General features: G+C 42.0%; 1 protein-coding gene and 1 pseudogene across 6 annotated transcripts in view; both read left to right on the top strand.

Annotated features, from left to right (window-relative positions):
* The window catches only part of KCNH1 (potassium voltage-gated channel subfamily H member 1), a 452,274-nt gene that overhangs the window by 309 nt on the left and 426,280 nt on the right, over window positions 1-25,685 (top strand). The gene's annotated exons all lie outside the window — the stretch shown is intronic.
* LOC141409319 (uncharacterized) lies at window positions 278-24,146 on the top strand (annotated as a pseudogene).

The raw sequence follows: 25,685 nt of genomic DNA, 5'->3' as shown, positions 1-25,685 counted from the left end.
CCCGGGCGTTTTATCCGTGCTTTTATTGCAGAACCTCTCGCCGCTCGGAGCCAGCAGATGCAGCAGAACCCGCGAGCTCCGCTAAGGAGCCGCGGCGCGGGCACCCAGGGCAGCCTCCCTGAGGCAGAGAAAGGTGGGCAGGGCGGGGCGGGGTCTGATGGGTCCCCATCCTAACAGGAGAGCTCTTCTGGGGACGCCTTTTGGGCCTTTCTCGCGCCCTCTCGGTCTCATCTTCAAGGGTGCGTGACAGCTGCTGAGCAAAGTCCTGGGAAAAGTGATGGAAAGCTGGCCGCAGCCGGAGCGAGAGCGCGTGCCCCGTCGGCACTGCCCACCCTTCCGCGAAGGCTCTGGGGCTCCCGGAGGCGCCGCCTCTCCCCAGGGAGAGCCAGCAGTAGAGACGGGCAACTCCCGGTCCCCGTTGCCTCAGAATGGGAGGATGCGGCTGCCTCCACCTTCCATCCCTGCAACTGAAAAGTCCGAGGTGTGGGGAAGTGCTGTCGGCGGCCTGATTCCACCCCTTCACTCCCCCACCCCTTTCCAGGTGAAGTTAAGGCTCACCTTCGAAGTGAGGGGCAGATGGTTCTCCTGGCGTCAGGTGGGAAGTGGAGGGCACAGGTGCAGAGCGGACTAAATGGTCACAGGTACAAACCTGTTATATTTCCTGTCTTCCAAACCCACAACTGTTTTATGCCACCCTTAAGTGTTGCTCACTTATAAATTCCCAATCTCACCAAACCTATAAATAGATCCATTACCCAATAAACTGATCATCAGCACTCATCTGTTTCCTTGTGGCATTAAGATCGACGGTAGCATGAAGCCTTGAGAGGCGAGAGTCCTAGGAGCAGGGATGGTAAGGAAGAATTCCAAACGCTTTTGGACTTACAGCGGAGAGACCCCAGCTAAGCACTTGCAGAGCAAAAAGGAGTCCTGGCAGTTGGAAGGCGCAGCGCACGAGCTCATCAAACGCTACATTGAAAGACAGCCAAGCATAAGATGCTCTTTGCAGACTCCTAGACCCCCCACTCCACCCCTTCCAGAAACAGATGACATTCTTCTACCAGGGGGACATGAGGAGCTAACTTAGGAAATGGGTTTTAATCATGTGTAAATCTCAAGATTTCAGATGAGATTCTGTTTGGATTTAGTTAGGGATTCAGGGGAAGGGCATGAAAAGTAACTTATGTTACTAATACTCTTTAATTAAACAGTGATTTAAGTTTATCTTATAATAAAACACATCAACTAGCATAGCAAATAATCATGTATTATTTAAGTACTTTCTTAGAAATGATCATTTCTTCATTGTGTGCCTCCTAAGAGTGTTTCTGGTCAGTCACCTTTGCTTTCAAGGTCTTCCTTATTCAAACTAAGGTGGCTTTTAGGTCAAGGTCACAGTCATTACCTGGGGATGCAAGGGGATGATAATTACTATGTGAACAGCCACAATGAACTGTTTTGCCATGAAAAAAGCTGGAGGTGTTCATGGATTTTTAAATAAAATAACTAAGAGTTACTGTGCTATTATTGCTATTTTTATTGGACTATTAAGGGGTATGGAGACAATCTTGAAAATTTGGTTATCCCATTGTCAGTGACACCAACTTCCTCATAAATATCAATGACAATTCTATTTTTCAGTAAAGAGGCAGTACCCTGTATGTTAGAGGGGAAACCCCAATGTATACTGTGTATATTTTTGAGTGGAGGGAGCAGGAAGAGAAACTTACATGTAAAAGTCACAAGATGCCTTGGGTTTGTAAGAGAACCTTAAGAATCTTGGAGCTGTGAAGGCAGAATACTGTCTAGTTTAGTTGATCTTATTAGAGCCACTTTCCCTCTGTAAGCATAGAATGTGACTAGAGTAAGTCACTGGGAATATTTTTAGGATGGGCGTTGTCATTTCAACATCAGTTTCAGCAGGTTGATTTCAATGAACCAATCAAACGAATAGCTTCAACAAAAATGAAGCATCTTGGGAGAGTTGGATGAATTTTTAAAATTATTATTTCAGAAGAAATGATTCTCATCTTGAAATATGGCACTTAATGTTTAAAAGGTGATCCTTTTTATAATATTTCCTGAACACAAATGGAAGAAAAATGCGAACTCCTGGAAATATCACAATATCTGCGTGCATTATATTATTTTACTGTGGTGGAAAAAGTCTATTTAAAGATATTGATTGTCTCGTTCTAAAATCCATGAGCCCTTTTTTTGGACATTATGGTATTAAAATAGCATTTTACCTTGGAAAAGCAATGTTTTATGATCATTTTATTAGGTGTTTTCTCCCAGTGGTCCTGTGCACTATTAATGTTCCTCTTTTACAGATCAGAAAACTGAGTCCTAGGAATAGTAAGTGGCTTATTCAAAGTGGCAGAGCAAACAATGCCTGAGGCTGGTATTCCTTAGAGGACATATATCATATATCCTTCTCTCAGCATTATTATTTCTTCAGCTTTTATGATTTAGTCTGTGGAACTATTTTTATCATCCTTTAAAAACTTCTCATATGATAATGAACAGTAGTACTGACTTCATTTTGGGTTATTTGAATATCTGATGTCTGGAATGTCAGAGAACTGTAGGAAGAGACAGACCTTAATTATTACCTAGTCTGCCTCTCCTTCCCCATCACTGTATAAATAAGGAAACATGCAAGAGACTTTCCTCAAATATTTAAGGGCAGAACTGATGAGGCCCCAAACCATTTGAATCCAATGTCATATTCTTTATGGTACACCATGCAGAAACACTTTCCTCATGTTACCATTATATTCTCTCAAGAAGCATAATTTCCGAGTGGAGATTAAATAAAATGCTATAACAACAAGAACAACATCTATCTTGGCTAACAGCCACACTACTACATCTCAACAGAATAATAGGGCAAAGGAGAGGCTAATTATATTTCAAGGAAATGCAGTCTGTTCACCTTTGTCAGTGGTTTAGCTGAAGGCAAAGGCGGGGATAATGGGCACTTAACATCTGTGTGCCCCATTATAAAGTACCAAGTCACTTTTCATAGAATATCGCCTTTGATCCTTATAAGCTAGTAGAGGAGGTGCAGTGTCTCCATTTTAGAATTTAAGGAACTAAAATCCTTAAACTAAAACTCACCTAAGAATCCTCAGGTTAAGTGATTTACCTACAGTTAGTAAGAGGCAGAGTTAGGAAAAGGCAATTAGAGACAGATCAGGAACTAGCCAGTAGTTGTTACTGGTTTCTTCATTCAACAAAGATTTATTGAATGTATTTATGGAACACCGAGGATACAGTGGTAAACAAGAAACCCTCCTTGTGATTAGCAAATTACATTCTAGTGAATCTTGGTCCAGGGTTCTTGCCCCTATTTTACAGTGTTGACTGGCTGAAACTGTTTAGGCCTGTCACTGTATTTAAAAAACATTTCTAAGGTGTTTACTGGTCTTGCTGGTATTAAATCTACTTTAACTTTCTTTGGTATACTTTGAATCCCATTTGAAGGAAAGATTTGATAATTATCTGTTTTTTTATTGCCATAAGTAGGCAGCAGAAATAATTAATACTCCATATTTTATTTGATTTTGCTTATGGTCATGTCAGTGATCATTTTAAATCCTACTGGCTTTGTTGCCACATAGGCAAAACCAGCCCATTTCTCTTTATATTCATGGATGGAAAGTGTTGTTACAGAATATTTTTTGATAGTTGCTTAAATCTGCAGGCACTTGTTGTCAGAATGTTCGCTGAAGCAAATAGGAGATCTGTCTTAGAAAGGCTGGCAGACCTTAGTGCCAGGAAACTACAAAAATATTACTCTAAATGGTCCCATTCTGGGCAGAACATATGTTTTAGTGTTCGGGAACCTATATCAAACAATTGTAGGTGCCAGTAAGAATCCATGCACATTAGCTGGAGTGAAACACAGCACATTTTAGTACAGATTTATGTACATGTATAATTTACAGATTGCTAAATCAGCTGTGTTTTTGTATAGTGTTAAGTTGGTTCAGGTTGTTGATATAATTAGTTAGCAAACAGGATGAGAGCCACGAGTAATGTTGTGTCTCCTCATAGATGTTTTGAGCCATGGTAATATTTATAAAACAGAAAACTGGTTAAAATCCATTGTGCTTCTAAAAGGGGAAATGGATGGTAATCTGGATTATCACCAGCTCAGCAGAGCTTGTTTTTTCTTGCAAAATATTCTAAGTCTTCAGCCAAGGCTCAGCTATCTTTCTCTGAAAGTGGCAAAACGTTAAATCTATTGGCTGATGTTAGATGGGGGATTGAGAGGCTGAAGCCTTGTGATTTAATGTTAAGGAAATAAAGCTTCCAAATTCCATGACTTTTAGGCAACCCATTTATTTTAATAATCTATCTTAAAAGAATAGATGCATTTGAGGAACACTGTGGGTCAACTGAATCCTTGCCTTCATTGTTTCCAATGCCAACTCTTCATTTATGGTTGGACCTCATTTGGGAGTGGTTCCTTGAGCATTACCTTGAAGCTCTTCAATTCTTCCCTTCCCTTTATTTTTGATTAGTTAATGGCTTGTAAACATTTTAAAATCTACTAGAATATCTGCTTTATACATTTAGGATATTTGGACCATAATTTTCTTGGTTTTTATTTTTTCTGTTTCTCTAAGTGGCCACACCTATAACTGTTGAGAAAGAGAAATAGAATCACAGCATCTTAGTTCTGGGGGACATGCTACACAATTCATTTTCCACTGTTTGCATCCTCTCCAGAACATCCCTCCCGATGGTCCTCCAGCCTGTGCTTGACTAGCTTCAGTGATGGAACCCTCACTTTCTCATGAGGAATATTCTGTTTGTAAGCAAGTATAATTGTGTTTCTTTTTGCCTCCACTCCTTGTTTTTCTCTTCTCTTCTTTCTGCCTCTTCCTCCTCCCTTTGTTGCTGTCATTTGGTCTTACCAAAATCTGTCTTCTTATAGCTACCACTTATTTGCAGTCTTCTCCATGGAACAAAACTGACAGCCCACTGTTTTTTCCAGCTGCAAACCTTTAAAAAATTTTGATAAGTTTTGTATTGTATTCTTCTCCCCTTTTAATCTTTTTCTTTTTAGTTGTTCAGTACCACCAATAGAAAAGCACACAAAACAATTTTGTACAGCTTAACATATTTCCATAAAGTGATACTGTATGTCATTGCCACCTGTGTCAAGAAATAGGGTCTTGCCAGCCCTCTAGAAGCCCCCAAAGCCTTCCTGATCCTAAGACCCTCACTCTTCTCCCAACGGGTGGTGTCTCCTGATTGTATGATGATCACTTTCTTGCTTTTCCTCATAATTTTACCAGTTTGTTTTGCATTCCTAAAAAAAAAACCCACTATAGTTAATAAACAAATTTTTATTTGTTTTGGAGCTTTATATACATGGGATCATCTAGCATGTATTCTTTTGTCGGGTGGCAATTCCTCCATGTTGTTGCATGTACTGCTTCCTTTTCTTTTCTTTTCTTTTTTCTTTCTTTTTTTTTTTTTTGTGAGACAGAGTCTCACTTTGTTGCCCAGGCAGTGGCGGGATCTTGGCTCACTGCAACCTCTGCCTCCCAGGTTCAAGCAATTCTCCTGCCTCAGCCTCCTGAGTAGCTGGGATTACAGGCGTGCACCACCACGCCTGGCTAATTTTTGTATTTTTAGTAGATACAAGGTTTCATCATGTTGGTCAGGCTGGTCTTGAACTCCTGACCTTGTGATCCACCCACCTCGGACTTCCAAAGTGCTGGGATTACAGGCATGAGCCACTGCACCTGGCCTGTTGATGTGTTTTCACTGCTGCATAGTGCTTTATAGTATGACTGTACCACACATTGTATCCATTCTGCCATTGATGGATTGTTTCCACTTTTGTGCTATTAATGCTGCTACAAACATTCTTAGTATATCTTTCGGGACCTGTGGGCCCACATTTCTCTTGAGTATATATCTAAGATGCACATGTTTAACTGCGGTAGATGCTGTCAAACAGTTTTCCAAAGGGTTTATATTAATATAGACTCCCACCAGCAGTGTATGAGCGTTTCCATCACTGCACATCCTTGCCAGCATTTGGTATTTTCTTCTTTTGTCTTTAATAGTGGTGTTGCCCAAACAATCTAGTAACTAATAAAACAGGGTCATTGAGAGTTATGTTAATAGGAGCACATGACCAAAATGAAATGAAAACAAAACTTGTTCTTGCCCTTTGGGAGGCATCAGTATCCACTGTGGGTTGAACTATTCTCTCTGAGGAGCTCCCTCACACATGATTGTAAATGACGTGTGAAAGACTCGTACAGTTAGAATTATGTGCAAAGGGTACATGCAAGTGTGGTGGGTTTTTTTTTTTTTTTTTTTTTGGTGTGTGTGTGTTTAGGAGATTCATTTTCTTAATTTGAGAAGCACTAAACCCTGGGGACAGAGATTATGCAAGAATTAGAGCTGGAAGGGAGAAGGAACTAGGAAGTGAATGATTTATATTTGTTTCACTGAAATGAAAACAAAATGACAGAAGGAAAGGCACAGATTTAGTGGAGGAATCAAAACTCAATGGAAAATTAAAACAAAAAGCAAAGGCTAGCTTATGGTTCAGTTTTATAAGCACGGTGGACTTCCTATGTGCCCAATACTGTGCTAACAAGTAGGAATACCAAAATGAGTACAGCTTTTGTGATGCTGGGTCTAACAGAGGAATCTATGACGGAGGCCAACATGCTTTGTAAACCTCTCCAAAGATTTAAGGGATGTTTTAATGATTCAACACTTACTACATATTTTTCCCTTATAAACACCTCACCCAAAATTATTCTTAGATTTTACAGCTATTTATTTTTTTGTGAGGTTGGGTGTGGGATGACCAGATCCCGTAAGTGAATTAAAAGAAGATTGCAGAATGTGTGACATTTTGTTCTGATGCGGTTGAGATTTTTTTAAACAAACCTTATTCCTCTGGGATATCCCACTGCTCTGTCTTCTTTGGCATGCTGTCTTGAGTTGCTCATCCATTGGTGTGAGTTTTTAGTACATCCTAGATGCTGGAATGTGTTTGATGCTCTGGCTGTTCTCTAGGCAAGTGCAGTCTTTTTTTTTTTTTTTTTTGAGATATTATAGGATCTCACTCTGTCACCCAGGCTGGATTGGAGTGGTGCAATGTCAGCTCACTACAGCCTCTGCCTCACAGGCTCAAGCAATCCTCCCATCCTCCCACCTCAGCCTCCCGAGTAGCTGGGACTACAGGCATGTGCCACCACACCCAGCTTTTTTTTTTTTTTTTTTGAGACAGAGTCTCTCTCTGTTGCCCAGGCTGGAATGCAGTGGTGCAATCTGGGCTCACTGCAAGCTCCACCTCCCGGGTTCACACCATTCTCCTGCCTCAGCCTCTTGAGTAGCTGAGACTACAGGAGCCTGCCGCCATGCCTGGCTAATTTTTTATATTTTTAGTAGAGATGGGGTTTCACTGTGTTAGCCAGGATGGTCTTGATCTCATGACCTTGTGATCCACCCACCTCGGCCTCCCAAAGTGCTGGGATTACAGGTGTGAGTCACTGTGCCCGGTCCCACACCCAGCTAATTTTTATATTTTTCGTAGAGATGGGGTTTTGCCATGTTGTCCGGGGGGTTCTCGGACTCCTGGGCTCAAGCGACCCACCTGCCTCAGCTTCCCAAAGTGCTGGGATTACAGGTGTCAGCCACTGCGCCCTGCTGCAAGTGTGGTCTTGCTGAACAGATCACAGTCCAGCCAACTTCAGCATCTCCCTTGATTCTCACAGTTTCTGCTCTACCAGTGAAACACTCCTGTTAATGACAAAACCACTTAAAATTCTCCTGATTAGGTATTACAGAGTTACGCCAATAGTCAATTTTGCTTACTCATACTGATTGTTCATTATGTAAATTAAAATGACAACTCTTTTGATCAGTCCTATGTTGCATAAAACTGATGTTCTGAAATTAACTGAGTCAATGCTATAATTATTAATGTAATTATTAATTGAGAGTGACTAAAAGCCATCATTTCCCATAGCCTTTTAAACGTTCTGCAATCACAACAGGTGCTTCTGTAAGGAAGAGAAATGGCCTTCAGTCTCCTTTTTCTTCCCTTAAAGCAATGATTTAGACACCCTCCACTGGCATTCTCAGAGTGCTGGAGTCAGCATTTGAAAGATGATACTGTATTGGCAAATTTTACTGATATTTATCTATGGCTTAACTTTGATTTGTATTAAGAGTGAAGTTGGAAAATACGTCTTAGACTAGAACTTCAGGGCCATGCAAAGAAAATGGAGTTAATTTGAGTGATAAGACTATATTTATTTCCATTAAATTGATATTTAAGTTTTTATTTTATTTGCTTTCTTTTCCTCTCGGCATTATCAGGACTGAATATATTACACTTCTATGCTGTCATCATTAAGGCTGTGCTTGAAGCCTCTGTGTGGGTCAAGGTACTGAATAGTTTGTTTGCCTCCCTAGAACCACACTCTTCTTTACCAGCCTGTCTCTTGTTGGAGGTTGGGAGGCTGACCTGTATAGAGTACACCTGTAGCCTTCCTTGCTTTTTGGCTTTTGGCTGCCTTCAGCTTGTGGGGTACATCACATGAAATGGGAAGCAAGAGAGAGGTTGTAGTCCTTATTCTCCTTGTTCTCTCCCGCGAGGTCATCTTAGCCTAGCTGTTTTCCCCTGATTAAAGCTTACCGTCTCTAGCTTGCTCTCTTTGGGTTTGGGTAGGGTTGGAGACTTAAAGCTTCCAGCTGTTACTAATGTCTTGGAGTGTTCCTCAGTGGAGTGCTGGAGCAGACTGCAACTGGCTGGTTCTACCTCTTAAGATGTGATTATGTGCATCTCTTCCTTATTCTTGGTTCAGGGACTTCGCTTTGGAAGCTTGAAAACTGCTTATACCAAGGCGTAAGGTATTTACACCTTAGAAATTGGCCAATGTTATAAATTGGGACTCTTTTCTTCCCAGAGTCAGCTTGCTAACACACTACTGCCTATACCTCTCCCACACCTTTGTAAATAGTTCCTTTATTAAACATTCCTCAAATTACCCATTGAGTATGTCATATTTTGCTGCCAAGACCCTGGCTGAGAAAAGCCAATTACTTGTTCTTTGGATAAAGTGGTTTCTTTCTGTCTGTTTTTTTTTTTTTTTGAGACGGAGTCAGTCTTGCTTTGTCACCAGGCTGGAGTGCAGTGGCACAATCTCGGCTCACTGAAACCTCCGCCTCCCGAGTTCAAGCAATTCCCCTGGCTTAGTCTCCTGAGCAGCTGGGACTACAGGTGCTTACTACCATGCCCAGCTAATTTTTCGTATTTTAGTAGAGATGGGGTTTCATTGTGTTGGCCAGGATGGTCTTGATCTTCTGACCTTGTGATCCGCCCGCCTCGGCCTCCCAAAGTGCTGGGATTACAGGCATGAACCAAAAGTGGTTTCTTAACATTTTGTGCAGACCATTCAGTCATGGCGGTGAATTTGGTGAGGGGATGTGCACTTAGGTACTCCTTTCAACACACAAAAACACCTGGGTTCTGCCTGAAGAAGGCAGTATGTGCCTGCCGTTGCTTTTCAGTTCAGTGAGTTGGTCACCGACAAGCTTGATAGAATACTTTCACGTCCCATTTCCATGTTTTTTCATCATTCAAGAATGAGGAAATAAGTGTGTATACTGCATTTGCCATTTTGAAATGATAGCTGATACTTTTTAAAGAAAAAAGGGCTCCTAAATTTTAGTCACTGTCATGTCAGATGAAATTCTCCTTTACGCTTTCCCACCTGGCTGGAGCACTCCAGGACTGTGCTCCAGCCTGACTTCACTGAGTGGCCGCTTTCCTCCGTCTTTTCTTCATTTAAAATGTCTCCTCCCCTCCAGCTTCCCAATCCGTACCTCTCACGTGTCTCTAGTAACACCGTATCTCCAGTTTCCTGGTTTTCTTCTTCTCTTTTTGTATCTCTCTCTGGCCTTTGGTCTTATTCTCTCCCCTCAGTCTCTCATGTCCTATCCTCTCCTGGTCTTTCACTCCCGCGGCTCACTCTCTCGGTCTTGCTATTATTGGTCTCTTGCTCTCGGCTCATGCTTTTGTACTCCGTGGGCCTGGCCTCTGCCCCATGCCCTATGTCCCTTCATTCCCTCGCTGTCTCCTCTCCTTTCTCCATCTGTCTATCTTCCTGCCTGTCTCTGCCACTGTCTACCTTTAATCTGTGTCACCTTCTGTCACCATCTACCATCTGTCTTCATCACTGTCTCTGTTTTTGCTGTCTCTGCCACGGTCCATGTCTCTTTGCTGTCTGTCTCTGCTGTCTCTGCCTCCATCTATCCATCTCTGCCCATCTGCCTGTCTTTCTGTCTGTCCAGTTCTCCCTTCAAATGGCCTCATATATGCTCCCCTGTGTATCTGAGCTCCCCGTTTCTCTCTCAAGACCACTTTTCTCCATTTACTCATCAGCATGCATGTGGTCAAAGATACATGCTCAGCTCTACGGATCTCTCAGCTTTAGTTGTCTGAGTTTTGTTCTGGGGAGAGAATCTCATTGGTCCAGCCCTGACTATTGGTTGTTTGGCCAGCGGTCCACTCCGGGCCTAGTTTTCTGTGACTGGGGCCTGGGTGGAGGGGGTAGGACATGGAATTTTGTGATATGTAGAGTGGGGCAGATAAAGCCAGATAGGGAAACTGGACGTTGCTTAAAAATGGACAAGCGTGTCCCCTACACTCCTGCCATGCCTGGGACAGAGTAGTTACTCAAATATTTGTTGTATTAAACAGAGAGCTGCTTTGAGATTCCTCCCATTCACTCTGGTGCTATACCCTGTTCAAGTCTTTTTTTTTTTTTTTTAATGTTTCTTTTTTTTTCTTTATTTCTTCTAAAAAAAAAAAAGGGATATGTATGCAGAACGTGCAGGTTTGTTACGTATGTATACGTGTGCCATGGTGGTTTGCAGCACCTACTGACCCATTCTTTAAGCTCCCTCCCCTCTACTCCCACCCCCAACAGGACCTGGCATATGTTGTTCCCCTCTCTGTGTCCATGTGTTCTCATTGTTCAACTCCCACTTATGAGTGAGAACATGCAGTGTTTGGTTTTCTGTCCCCAGGTTAGTTTGCTGAGGATGATGGCTTCCAGCTTCATTCATGTCCCTGCAAAGGACATGATCTCATTCCTTTTTATGGCTGGATAGTATTCCATGGTGTATATGTACCACATTTTCTTTATCCAGTCTATCATTGATGGGCATTTTGGTTGGTTCCATGTCTTTGCTATTGTAAATAGTGCTGCAATAAATATGCATGTGCATGTGTCTTTATAGTAGAATGATTTATATTTCTTTGGGTATATACCCAGTAATGGGATTGCTGGGTCAAATAGTATTTCTGGTTCTAGATCCTTGAGGAATCTCCACACTGTCTTCCACAATGGTTGAACTAGTTTACATTCCCACCAACGGTGTAAAAGCGTTCCTGTTTCTCCACAGCCTGGCCAGCATCTATTGTTTCCTGACTGTTTAATAACCATCATTCTGACTGATATGAGATGGTATCTCATTGTGGTTTTGATTTGCATTTCTTTGATGATCAGTGATGTTGAGCTTTTTTCATATGTTTGTTGACTACATAAATGTCTTATTTTGAGAAGTGTCTGTTCATATTCTTTGTCCACTTTTTGATGGGGTTGTTTGTTTTTCCCTTGTAAATATGTTTAATTTCCTTGTAAATTCTGGATATTAGACCTTTGTCAGATGAGTAGATTGCAAAAATTTTCTCCCATTCTGTAGGCTGTCTGTTCACTCTGATGATAGTTTCTTTTGCTGTGCAGAAGCTCTTTAGTTTAATTAGATCCCATTTGTCAATTTTGGCTTTTGTTGCAATTGCTTTTGGCATTTTTGTCATGAAGTCTTTGCCCATGCCCATGTCCTGAATGGTATTACTTAGGTTTTCTTCTAGAGTTTTTATGGTTTTGGGTTTTACATTTAAGTCTTTAATCTATCTTGAGTTAATTTTTATATAAGGTGTAAGGAAGGAGTCTGATTTCAGTTTTCTGCATATGGCTAGCCAGTTTTCCTAGCACCATTTACTGAATAGGAGATCCTCTCCTCATTGCTTGTTTTTGTCAGGTTTGTCAAAGAGCAGATGGTTGTAGATGGTGTGGTTTTATTTCTGAGGTCTCTGTTCTGCTCCATTGGTCTGTATGTCTGTTTTGGTACCAGTACCATGCTGTTTTGGTTATTATAGCCTTATAGTGTAGTTTGAAGTCAGGTAGTGTGATGCCGCTAGTTTTGTTCTTTTTGCTTAGCATTGTCTTGGCTATATAGGGTCTTCTTTGATTCTATATGAAATTTAAAATAGTGTTTTCTAATTCCGTGAATAATGTCAATGGTATTTTGATGGGAATAGCATTGAATCTATAAATTACTTTGGGTAGTATGGCCATTTTCATGATGTTGATTCTTGCTATCCATGAGGATGGAATTTTTTTCCATTTGTTTGTGTCCTCTCTTATTTCCCAGAGCAGTGGTTTGTAGTTCTCCTTAAAGAGGTCCTTCATATCCCTTGTTAGCTGTATTCCTAGGTATTTTATTCTCTTTGCAGTGATTGTGAATGGGAGTTCATTCATGATTTGGCTTTCTGCTTGCCTATTGTTGGTGTAAAGGAATGCTTGTGATTTTTGCACATTGATTTTGTGTCCTGAGACTTTGCTTAAATTGTTAATCAGTTCAAGAAATTTTTGGGCTGATGTGATGGTGTTTTCTAAATATAAAATCATGTCATCTGCAAACAGAGACAACTTGACTTCCTTAAAATAACACAGGAGACAAATGTAAAGCCAACTTACCAAAAAAACCCCTTTTCCTAGCATTCATTAATATTTTTATGTTGCTTACTTTGAGTCGTCACTTTTTTTGAGTTCTGAGAGTGAATGTTTTTGTGTTATTCGATTATGGTCTAAGACTTTTTGTTCAAATTGTCTATAATATATACAGATGTGCATTAAGAAATTATTAAGACTGTAAAAATGAGAATAAAATCTATTGGGCCAGGCACGGTGGCTCACACCTGTAATCCCAGCATTTTGGGAGGCTGAGGCAGGTGGATCAGCTGAGGTCAGGAGTTCGAGACCAGCCTGGCCAACATGGTGAAATCCTGTCTCTACTAAAAATACAAAAGTTAGCTGGGCATGGTGGCACACACCTGGAATTCTAGCTAGTCAGGAGGCTGAGGCAGGAGAATTGCTTGAACCCAGGAGACAGAGGTTGCAGTGAGCCAGGATTGTGCCATCGCACTCTATCCTGGGTGACAAGAGCAAAACTCTGTCTCAAAAAATATATATATATGTGTATATATATATAGAATCAATCATTAAATAGATTGATTAATCTATTGAAACACTTTTAAACAATTGATTACACAAATATTTCTTAACAGTAATTCAAGATATCACTGATCTCTTATTTCTTAAGTAAAATATCATTCAGTAATAAAAGTCTCTATATTTCAACACATTTTCATTCTCTTCCATACTTCTTGTGAAACTGGTTCATCTGTTTTTATTGTTTTAAAATTAATTTGATGCTGAATGAAGATGGAGGTCATGCTTTTGATATCATGTACTTAGGGGTAACTACCCAATAAATGAAGTATTTGAGTTTGCTTTTGAAATTGAAATCTCTCTCTCCATTGTAATTTACTGACTTAATAAAAAATGTATTTCTGTAGGATATTAAAATCAGAGAAAGCAAATAACTATTGAATCTCTTGAGAGTTCAGTTTGTTTTGTGCAAAGATTAGGCTTTTGACAATTTAGAAGAGTCATTTTCATGAGACTTTATTGTTGAAAATCACAATAGAGCCACAAGATGACTTTTGCTGATGTTAAGATTTTAGATGTTTTATTTGGGTATATCATACTGATTTAATTTCTTGTTTCTCATTCCATCCTCTCCATTCTCCTAAATAACCTTGATCTGTCTTTTTTTTTTAAGTAATTTCTGGTATGGATTTTATTTAGGTTCAGGTAAATCAAACTATTGTTTTCTGGTCTTTATATAGTAAAAATACATAGCACTTATTCTCATTTATCTCAATCATTATCTTTCAATTCTTTATTCTAAAAGAAGGAAAGTATATTTTTACTCAAACTTGCTTTTTTTTTTTTTTTTTTTGGAGATGGAGTCTCGCTCTCTCGCCCAGGCTGGAGTGCAGTGGCATGATCTCGGCTCACTGCAAGCTCCACCTCCTGGGTTCATGCCATTCTCCTGCCTCAGCCTCCCGAGTAGCTGGAACTACAGGCACCTGCCACCACGCCTGCCTAATTTTTTGTATTTTTAATGGAGATGGGGTTTCACCATGGTCTCAATCTTCTGACCTCGTGATCCGCCCGCCTTGGCCTCCCAAAGTGCTGGGCATGAGCCACCGCACCCGGCCTCAAACTTCCTTTTTGTAAGAGTACTGATATCCTTAGAAATCTATAATTCTAATTCTAAAATGTCAGGAAGACATGTGCTCTTCTGACTAAAATATCTCAAGTTATTAGACGTGTATTGTGAAATATTTACTGTAGCCCTCCAAATAACCAGTGTTGGCAGGGAACAGTACACTTGTGTGCACTGCTTGCTGAATGTAGCTTTTATCTGCGTAACTGCCAAACTGAGTCACTTTTCTAAGTCGTTGCTTTAGTTAGTTTTTCCTTTGTTATTTGTGGTAATTTTGATGAAAAGCGATTTTTAATAATTTCTCTTGAGAATATGTCTGTGTTATGCTTTATGGGCAAATGGTAGGCTTGGAATGATTTTGACACTTCTGACTACTGCAGTGTAGTTTGGCTCATGCCTCATCAGTTGGAGAAACTTTATACAGTAAGGGGAGGAGGGGAGTCTTTTAAATTTTTAGAGAATGTTTGTTTTATGCTATGAACCAGAGGAAAACTGTGTGGGCTGAGGAAGGTTGAATTTAGGAAGCCTTACACTTAATTGTACACACTCTTGCAGCTATAGACCCTTAGGGGGTAAAAAGGCATCAGAAGTCGGCAGTAGAATCTGGCTAATTTGCATCAAAGACCTGGGATGCAGGGGAACTTTCAGATGAGAGCCAATGAATAAATCATGTCAAGGGCAGCCAGGTTGAACCTACATATTTACTGAACAATGTAGGAAGGACTTGATAAGTTCAGAAAATACAAATTTGGAGGCAGGTTTGATGCTTCAGAATGGGCTATTGGCTGATTGGAAGTTACACATTCTCCTTGTAAAAGATACATATGTACATATACGTGTGTGTGTGTATGTGTGTGCATCAATAGCATATTTGTTTTCGAAGACACATTTAGGCATTTTCCCTATATATAAATGGACCCACCAATATGTGATTTATTTCTACTGTTGAATCATTTGACAACATGGTACATTTTAATATTAATACTGCACATCACATCATATCCCAAATCCAAACAATTCCACTGAGCAAAAGCCTGATACAACATGGTTCACCTGGAATAAGGGTATTAAGTTTAGAGGGTGTTTCTGCTGTTTTTGAAGTGATCCAGGCTGCACAGAGTCCAGCATTTAGAGAAGTGATATTTCATGGTGATGACTGGTTTGATTACTCCAAATGGATGCATGGATTGCAGGTTGCGGGGCATCATCTGATTTGTTCTTTGTTATGCATCTGATTACTTAGAGAGTCGTATTTTATTGCTGCCAGAAGCATGGAGATTTAGTTGACCCTGTCCCCCATCAGATCTATAGAGCTGAAGTGACTTACCTACAGCTCATTAGGGACAACACTGTGACTAGAATTAAACTTGTTGTCATCCCCTTTCTTCTCACAAATTGTGCTCTGGGAAGCCTAGGGATTGCTGGGGAAGGGGAAGAGTAGATTACTAGAGTGTCTTTTACCCCTCATTCTTCTATTGGTTTTCATTGTTGACTAGATTCCTCGGTTCTTCTCCATGTAATCTCAGGACCTCTTTCTCTCTAGGTTGGCTCTGGTTGCACAGTCTCCTTATGGCCTCTCCTGTAGCATGGCCGAACTTCTTACAAGGAATTTCAGGGCTCCCAAGAGCACAGCAGCAGAAGTCACCAGATCTTAAGGCTTACGCCTGCAGTGGGCACAGCACCAACTCTACTGCATTCTGTTGATTGAAGCAAATCATAGGCCCGCCCAGATGCAAGCGGGGGAGAACTACACAAGGCATGAATGCAAGGAGGCAGGGCTTATTGGGGGCTACCAATATAATCTTAACTGGTTATAATGAGGCTTTGACTGTACTACCTAATATAGAGTAGGGGACCTGAGATGTGTAACGGTCTGGTCTTTTCCACACACGTAAAAAAGAAGGACAGTGAAAAGGACTTACACAGCATCAGCAGTGTTGTAAAAGTGGCCGTATTTCCTCTTCCTCTGGAGGTATTCATAAAGGGTCTCACCAGTGTGATTCAGCAGTTCTAGGAGTTCCTCTTAATACCCTTGGAATCTTGGGGGTTTGATGCTTATTAATGTGTTGGAGCCCATTTTACTCTCATTCTCTTCAGATTTTTACTCAATTGAAGACTGTCTGAAGGAGCCAAATGAGGGTCAAAATACAGAATCAGCTCTATTACTATTATTGGATTAGAGAAGATAGTGGTGCCATTTGTCTCCCTTCTCAAGCTTACACCCTGGCTTCTAGACCATGAGTTACTGACCTACTCCTAGGCTAAGAAGCTGAAGTTAAGCCCAGGTCTGGCAGGGCCTGTCACAAGTATTATAGATTCTGAGTGCCATAAGGAGACAAGTAGCCCAAACCCTCTCTTTCCCCACCAGGCTGGGGCATAGGCCAAGACAGAGTGATTCCTCTTGCTCTTGAGGTAGCTACCGAGAGTTTGGTCAGTCTGATTATGAAAGTATAAGTGGCGGGGATGAAAAGGCGGACCAAAGTATTCACCCCAATACTTCTATCTAGGGGTGGGTGGACAGTCTTTTCTCTCAGTGGAAACCCCAGGAGTGGAAAGGTAAGTATTGCCTGCATAAAAACTCTTTATCAAAATAGAGCTTTGAAATGGTGCTCAATCCTCCCAAACTCAGAGTACCATTAGGCCTGTGAGGGCACTGAAAAATTGCAAGCTGTGGCTCTGCTGATTCCATTAAAGACTGTTGCAGAAGTGATATTGTTAAGAGCCTCGGCTTTGGTGTTTGTGGTAGTTAATTTTATCAGTGGGCCATGGGGTACCCAGATATTTAATCAAACATTATTCTCAGTGTTTCTGAGAGGGTGTTTTTGAATGAGTTTAGCATTCCATATAAACTTTAGGATATTTTTTCTATTTATGTGAAAAATGTCATTGATTCGTTTGTTTTTATAGAGACAGGGTCTTGCTGTCTTGCCCAGGCTGGGTTGCAGTGGCATGCTCATAGCTCACTGCAGCCTTGACCTCTTTTGCTCAAGTGATCCTCCCACCTCAGCCTCCCGAGTAGCTGGGACTATGGGCACATGTCATTGTGCCTGGCTAATTTTTAAAAAGTTTTTATTGGAGACAAGCACTGACTGTGGTGCCCAGGCTGGTCTCAAACTCCTGAGCTCCAGCAATTCTCCCACCTTGGCCTCTTCAAGTGTTGGGATTGCAGGTGTGAGCCACCATGCCTGGCTGAAATGTCCTTGGAATTCTGATAAGGATTGCATTTAATCTGTAGATCATTTTGGGCAGTGTATTAGGGTTCTCTGGAGGGACAGGACTAATAGGATGTGTGTGTGTGTGTGTGTGTGTGTATATAAAGGCGGGTTTATATACATATTAATATTAACTAATAGAAGTATTAACTTACACAATCACAAGGTCCCAAAATAGGCTGTCCGCAAGCTGAGGAGCAAGGAGAGCCAGTCCGAGTCCCAAAACTGAAGAACTTGGAGACCGATGTTCAAGGGCAGGAAGCATCCAGCACAGGAGAAAGATGTAGTCTGGAAGACTAGACCAGTCTTGCTTTTTCACGTTTTTCTGCCTGCTTTATATTTGCTGGAAGCTGGTTAGATGGTGCCCACCAGATGAAGGGTGGGTCTGCCTTCCTCAGCCCACTGACTCAAATGTTAATCTCCTTTGGCAACACCCTCACAGACACACCAAGGATTAATGCTTTGTATCATTAAATCCACTCAATTTGACACTCACTATTAACCATCACAGGTAGTCTGAACATGTTAACAATATTAATTCTGGCTAGGTGCAGTGACTCATGCCTGTAATCCCAGCACTTTGGGAGGCCAAGGCAGGTGGATCACTTGAGGTCAGGAGTTTGAGACCTGCCTCACCAACATGGTGAATCCCCGTCTCTACTAAAAATACAAAAATCAGCTGGTCATGGTGATGTGTGCCTGTAGTCCCAGCTACTCAGGAGGCTGAGGCAGGAGAATTGCTTGAATCTGGGAGGTGGAGGTTGAACCTGGGATGCAGAGGTTGCGGTGAGCTGAGATTGCACCACTGCACTCCAGCCTGGGCGACAGAACAAGACCCTGTCTCAAAAAAAAAAAAACCAAAAAACCCAACTCCCATTCCCCCCCCACACACAAAAGAATTATTAATTCTTCCAGTACATGAACATGGGATATATTTCCATTTATTTATATAGGATATTATATATTATTTGATATTTTATTCAAGCAGTGGGTTACTTTGCTAATTAAGTTTTGCTTAGCTTAAAATTAGGTTTCTGTTTACTGAGTGCGAAAAATAGTAAATAATCCCAGAGTCATTGATGTTTGGACGTAGAATGCCCATCTGTGCATTTGGCTAGAAACTCTGTGTCGCTTCACTTTAGCTCTCTTATTTGGCATTCTCAACCATGGGGAATACGGCCAACCACCTGGAGGAATTCAGAAGCCTTGGCTAAGCGAAGTTGCTGTCATAGTGTTCTCGTACTGGAATTTATGTACTTTATTCAGGAGATTCCCATTTTCTGAGCCTATTTATTCTTATGGCAGACATACTTCTAGAGGCATCCTGGTAAATTCACTCAGACATACATACATAGGCTTATTTCTTTATTTTATTGAACGGATCTAATCTTCCCCTTTGCTCTTCCCTCCCATCTTACTGAATAGCAAAGGGAATGTGGTTGAGGGGACTCTAAAGTGGTATCTCTAGCTCTTCTGGTTTAAATAGTCTTTTGGGTACCTCAGTCTCTTCTGGACTCAGATTCCACTTCTACCCACCTCATTGCTTCTAAGATGGTGTGTGGGGTGGAAACAAGTGGCACTTGCATAGCCTCTGGAGCCTCAGAGCCCTGGATGCAGAGCCCTAGTTTTCCCCTCTTGTTCCTTGAGTCTCTGGCAATGGTCCCTGCTCTGCTGGTCACTGGGTGCGCGGCTGATATGTGGGGCTCCAGTCCACAGCTGGCAAACTTACGTTCCACTCTCCTGGATGGAATAAAACTTGGTATCTCTGCCCCAATCCAACACACATATTCTCTCTCTCTCTCTCTCTCTCTCTCTCTGTGTGTGTGTGTGTGTGTGTGTGTGTGTGAGAGAGAGAGAGAGAGAGAGAGAGAGAGAGAGAGAGAGACTTGATCTAATGTAGGCTATTCCTGGCCTCCAGCTCACATCTGATATTTGCCTGACTCACTGTCCTCCCCCAAACACCCCCACCCACCCCATTTGATCCTAGGATTGGGTAGGTTAACATACAGCCCTTGGCTATAAGGTCAGCTCGCTCCACTGTGATAATCATCCGCTTATTCAACTTCAGCAGCCACGGGCAGTTGGGGACTTCTGGATTCTTTCCAGACTCCATGGGAACTGAGGGAGGCTCAGGACTGTAACATGGCCAAGTTACCTGTGCAGCTGCTTTGGGTCACCCAGTGTGGTGTTCCTCCTCACTCCTGAGTGTCAAATGGGGAGCCAGGCACAAAGTTTACCCTCTTCTCTCCTGTTCCTTCTCCTCTTCTACTGTATGGAAGCAGGACTGTTACAGAAACTGGCCAGCACGCTAGGTTTTAAGAAGTAAAAGATGGTAGTCTTCAAGTGAGAGAAGAGACAAAACATTGAAAAGACAGGAGAACCCAAGCATTCAGCACTGGAACAATGACTTCTACTCACATCAAAATTTCCAGAGGGCATCATTGTATACCAGAAGCAGAATAACAATATATGACTACAATAACAGTATTCATAGAAATGGTCTGATTTTAGCACCTAATGGCATAAGGAGACTATGTAATATAATGATTAAAAGCATAAATTTTGAAGTCACACAGACCTAGGTTCAAATCCCAACTTTACCCTGGTATAAATGGTGATTGTGTATCCTCAGAGACCCAGTTTCCTCATGAGTAAAATGAGGCAATCCCTGAGACTTCCTTCAGTAAAGTAATATCACTTCACAAAGATTTATGTAAAGATTGAAAAACACCATGATACACGGTAAAGTACTTAAAACAGTACCTGGTACAGAGTAATTATCAATAAATGGTACCCATTATTATTAATACCTAAAATCTCACTTCTGTGGAATCCCTTAGTCCCTTAGATGATATTTGTGGTGTTATGGCATTTGTATGGGTAGCCCCTAACTTATAAACAGATTGTGTTCTGGAAGGTAATTTACAGGTCAATTATCTGTGGTTTAGAATAGAAGGGAACGTGCGTGCTAGGAATGGGGCAGGGATGGGGGAAGAATTTGTATACTGTTGGAGGCAAATGGCTTTGTGGCTGGGACTAGAAATCTTTTTTCCATTCTCTCTGACTCCTTGGGTAAAGAGGGAATTCCTAGACCTTCTATCATGGAGTGACGAGGGAATCTTGCTCCCTAGAGCTGTAATTGCTTGCTTGGGTTAGCAGTGAGAGGACACTATTTTGGAATTTTAAATTCTATGGTGAGAATCTTCTGAGTGGGTGATAGGCTGATGATTCGATTCCTACTGCACTTCCTATTTTTCTGTTTCCCTTACTAAAGTCAGAGAAGATGCTAGTGGGCTTGTTTTTTTTTTTTCTTCTTCTTATTAAAAAGTAAACTTTAATGTCGAAAATGCAAACTTGGGGAGGGCAGAAAGATCACACACAAGGCTGTTACTTCATACTTGGAGGGTTGCACAGTGGCGGGGCAGAGGAACTTCTTGCTTCCCAGACGGTGGGGCAGCCGAGCGTAGGCCCTCCTCACTTCCCAGACGGGGCGGCGGCAGGCCAGAGACTCTCCTCACTTCCCAGACCGGGCAGAGGCGTTCCAATTTCCCAGACGGTGAGATGGCTGGGCAGAGGCGCTCCTTACTTTCCAGAGAGTGCAGCGGCCAGGCAGAGGGGCACCTCACTTCCCAGACGGGGCGGCGGCCGGGCAGAGGGGTTCTTCACTTCCCAGACCAGGGTGAGGGGCGTGGGGGGGCGGGGGAGGGGGGGCAGGCACAGAGTCGCTCCTCACTTCACAGTGCAGCGGCCAGTGAGGGGCTCCTCATTTCCCAGACCGGGCGGCGGCAGGCCAGAGACCCTCCTCACTTCCCAGATGGTGCAGTGGCCGGGCAGAGGCGCTCTAACTTCCCAGACGGTGAGGTGCCTGGGCAGAGGGGTTCCTCACTTCCCAGACGGGGCGGCGGCCGGGCAGAGGTGCTCCTCACTTCCCAGACGGTAGGGGGGCCGGGCAGAGGGACTCCTCACTTCCCAGACGGTGGGGGGGCCGGGCAGAGGGACTCCTCACTTCCCAGACGGTAGGGGGGCCGGGCAGAGGTGCTCCTCACTTCCCAGACGGGGCGGCGGCCGGGCAGAGGTGCTCCTCACTTCCCAGAAGGTAGGGGGGCCGGGCAGAGGGACTCCTCACTTCCCAGACGGTAGGGGGGCCGGGCAGAGGGACTCCTCACTTCCCAGACGGTGGGGGGGCCGGGCAGAGGGACTCCTCACTTCCCAGACGGTGGGGGGGCCGGGCAGAGGGACTCCTCACTTCCCTGAAGGTGGGGGGGCCGGGCAGAGGGACTCCTCACTTCCCAGACGGTGGGGGGGCCGGGCAGAGGGACTCCTTACTTCCCTGAAGGTGGGGGGGCCGGGCAGAGGGACTCCTCACTTCCCAGACGGTGGGGGGGGGCCCGGGCAGAGGGACTCCTCACTTCCCAGACGGTGGGGGCGGGGGGGGGGGCCGGGCAGAGGGACTCCTCACTTCCCAGACGGTGGGGGGGGGGTGCCGGGCAGAGGGACTCCTCACTTCCCAGAGGTGGGAGGGGGGGGCCGGGCAGAGGGACTCCTCACTTCCCAGACGGGGCGGCGGTCGGGCAGAGGGACTCCTCACTTCCCAGACGGGGCGGCGGTCGGGCAGAGGCGCCCCTCATTTCCCAGTGAGTGCGGCGGCCAGGGAGAGGTCGTTCTCACTTCCCAGACGGTGGGGCGGCCAGGCAGAGGGGCTCCTCACTTCCTAGACTGGGTAGGGGCCGGGCAGAGGCGCCCCTCACTTCCCAGACGGTGGGACCGCTGGGCAGAGGCGGTGGGCTTGGTTTTTCTTAGATGGGGCTGTAATATGCACACCAGGGACTGAGGGTATGCTTCCAGAAGGATGAATAACTTTAAAAGGTGATCAGAACACTTTTGCGAGCACTTGCAGTGATATCCGGAGCTTGAAATCTATCTTGCTCTCATTTTTCAGTAAGTAAAAAATTTGATCAATAAATTAATCTTTTAGATTAAATTAATTAAAATTAAGTACATAGTTATTTTTATCAAAGTCAGTAAGTTCATGTTAACAAAAATCAAGCAGAAGAGCTTGTAATGTAATGTCAATAACCATTCTATGCCTTGTCCCTCCTCCCATCCTACTCACCAGAGGCCGTGTCTTCTAATTTTAGCTTTCTTCTTATAGTTTCTGCCATCTCTCTAAATAACATGCATTATAGCTATTTATAGATTATCCATTTTAGATATTATCTGTTGACTTCTGTTAATTAGTTGAGGTTTTAGCTCACTTAATCTTACTCCCTACCCCTCCTCCTAATATAATTATATTACTCTCTTATTATTTATTTTTGTAACTTTAAGTAAAATATTTATACCATTTTTTAATCAGCTGTACACACCATCTCTTATTCTCTTCATCATTGTTCTCTTTTCTCTCCCTAAACTTTCATCATCTGTATTTTTAGTGTCAGAATCAATGAGATTACATTCAGATACTTATGATAATTAAATATTTCATCCTTTATTATGTATTGGTTTTAAAATTGGAAATTAATAAGGTGCTTACCTTATTCTTACAATGATGTGATGATGAGATTTTGGTTTTTGTTTTCTTTGATGTTTCTAATTCTCTTTCCTGCCATACCTTTGTTGACAATGTTGTTCTAAATAATCAAGAATATCATCAAATCCTGACCTCCTTTATCCGTAGATAATTCTCTTTTGGAACTTCTAGTCTCTGAATTGTTTCATGTTGAATACTATCTACTAGCTCTCTTCCTTGCTTTCTACATTTGGAGCTATTTTTTCCTGGTTTCCATGTTGTCCTCCTTTTTGCTTTATTCCCTCATTTTACTTAAGTAACTGCCAAAGAAAGAATATGTGGTAAATAATTTCCCCTAATCTTTGCATATGTGAAAATATCTTCATTGTACACTCACATTTGATTGTTTTAATTTTAAAAAGAATGTCTTCTGGCCTTTTCTCAAGTTGTTCTTCCTGCTGTTCCTCTTCAGGTGCATGTTTTTTCCTCTTGGATTGATCCTCCATGTCTTTTTTTTTTTTTCTTCTCCGTGTTTCTTGTCTCTTTCTCTTTCTGTATTACTTTCTGTTAGATTGTATCTTCTAAAATTCATGTTCAATATTTAATTGCTATTCATTTTTAATTTACAAGAGTTCTTGTTCCCTTATTATTTTTTCCACATAGCATTCTGTTTTTGTTTTGTGGATGTAATACTTCTTGAATCTCTCTAAGGATACCAATTAGATTTTTTTTTTAAGTTCTTCTCTGTTTCCTATAATATTGCACCTTCTTCCCCAGTTATTTTATTTTTGTTGTTCATTCTTTTTTTACGTAATTTTCATTTTTGTGGATTTTTGCATTTTTAATTTGTTTACTTTTATTTTACTGGGGTCTGGTATACAAAAGAAAATAAACACATATGGTCAATCCGTTATATATAACTGGCTATTCTTCCCTCTTTCTGCATAGATAATCTCAGTGGAGCATTAGCCATGATAAAGAATACTCAGTTTTTCCTCCTGCTCTAGGTATTTTGAGGGAAATTAACTACTATTTCAGGATTTAACAAAAGAGATAGTCAAACTGACTAGGCTTCATGTTCACTTGGGAGGAATTTAGTAAATACTGTACTACTTTTAAGTCTAAGCTATTCAGTTCAGGAAATTGAGTTTATTCAGGGAGAGAAGACCAATATGAAGGATTATTCTGCCCCTAGGATAAAATCAAAGCTCTCTGACTTTATTCATTCAAGACCCTTCCCAGTCTAGTCTCCAGTTACTTATCCTGCCACTCTTCCTGGCTGCCTTTTGTCTACCCTAGCCTGCGCTGTGTTCCATGCTGCCATGCCTTTGCCCACGCTGGATCCTCTGCCTGGAATGTTCTCTTCCTCTCACACCCTCTTGAGTTCACGAAGACAGTGATCATATTTTAATTTCTATATCTATTGTTTTTGTATTATCTGTGCCAGTTACATATTAGGCATTCAAAAAGTTTAAATAAATCTTACTCATCCTTTTAGACTAGAGCAAATTCAAATATTATCCCCTCTAAGATACAGCCCTTTACCTCTCTCAGAGTTCATTGTTTTCTTACCTGTTTCTTTAGTTAGTTGTGGACATATCTATTTGTCTTGCTAAGTTCCTTGAGCGCAGGGACTGTTTCTTATCAATCTGGAGACCTCCAGGGTCTTGCATTGTGCTTGGCACCTGTTGGCACTCAAGAGCAATTTATGTATATATGGGACAGATGGAGGGAAGGACTGGTTGTAGATTTTCATTGAAAGCATATTTATAAAAATAGTAGCTTTATAGATTCACCTCATAAATATTGTGTTTTCTGTTCCTTTTAAATAGATCAAAGCATTCTCAATAATAGATTGCCATGTTTAGTAATTCCTCCTCCTTCACCCTCCTCTGTAAGATCATGGCTCACCACAACCCTTAGCTCCTCAGACCCTGTCTTCTTCCAAGTCTTTTGTCTTCAGTGGTGTCTGTATGAAGTGGAATCATTTTCCCAAGCCTGCCAAATCAAGTATAAACTCATCTAAGAAGAGTGCAGAAGCCTATCTGAAGGGTTGGCTACCCATATTGTGAAAAAACTGTAAATGCTTTCAATTAAATAATGATATAATATATCACTCTTATTTCACTCTATGTAGTATGTGTATCTACAGACACACACATACATACACAATACCCTCTCCAGTTTACAACTAAAGAAGGATGTTTGTATTCTTTCTTTTTTTGGAGGGTGGGGAAGTGCATGGGTCTTCTGTGGAAAGGAAGGGCCAAACTTAAATAATGATTACATTTAAGTTCTGGATGTTATTTGCTTAATTGAAATGCTTGAAAAGAAAGGAAGCACAGTTGATTTCCTGAGCATAAAAAGTATTGATGACTGATTTTCAAAAATGTGGGAAGTAGTGAGAATACACTAAACTGGCCAAACACAGACAGCTCTGTGGCTGCATTTCAAAATCAGCAAGAATTTCAAAATTAGCAAGAAGGTCCTGTTGTGTGGGCATCTTGATCAGCCTCTAAAAGCTCTAGTATTAAGAGAGTCTAGTT

The sequence above is a fragment of the Macaca fascicularis genome, chromosome 1 (genome assembly GCF_037993035.2).
Source record: "Macaca fascicularis isolate 582-1 chromosome 1, T2T-MFA8v1.1".
NCBI lineage: Eukaryota > Metazoa > Chordata > Mammalia > Primates > Cercopithecidae > Macaca > Macaca fascicularis.
This window is presented reverse-complemented; position numbering and strand designations above follow the sequence as displayed.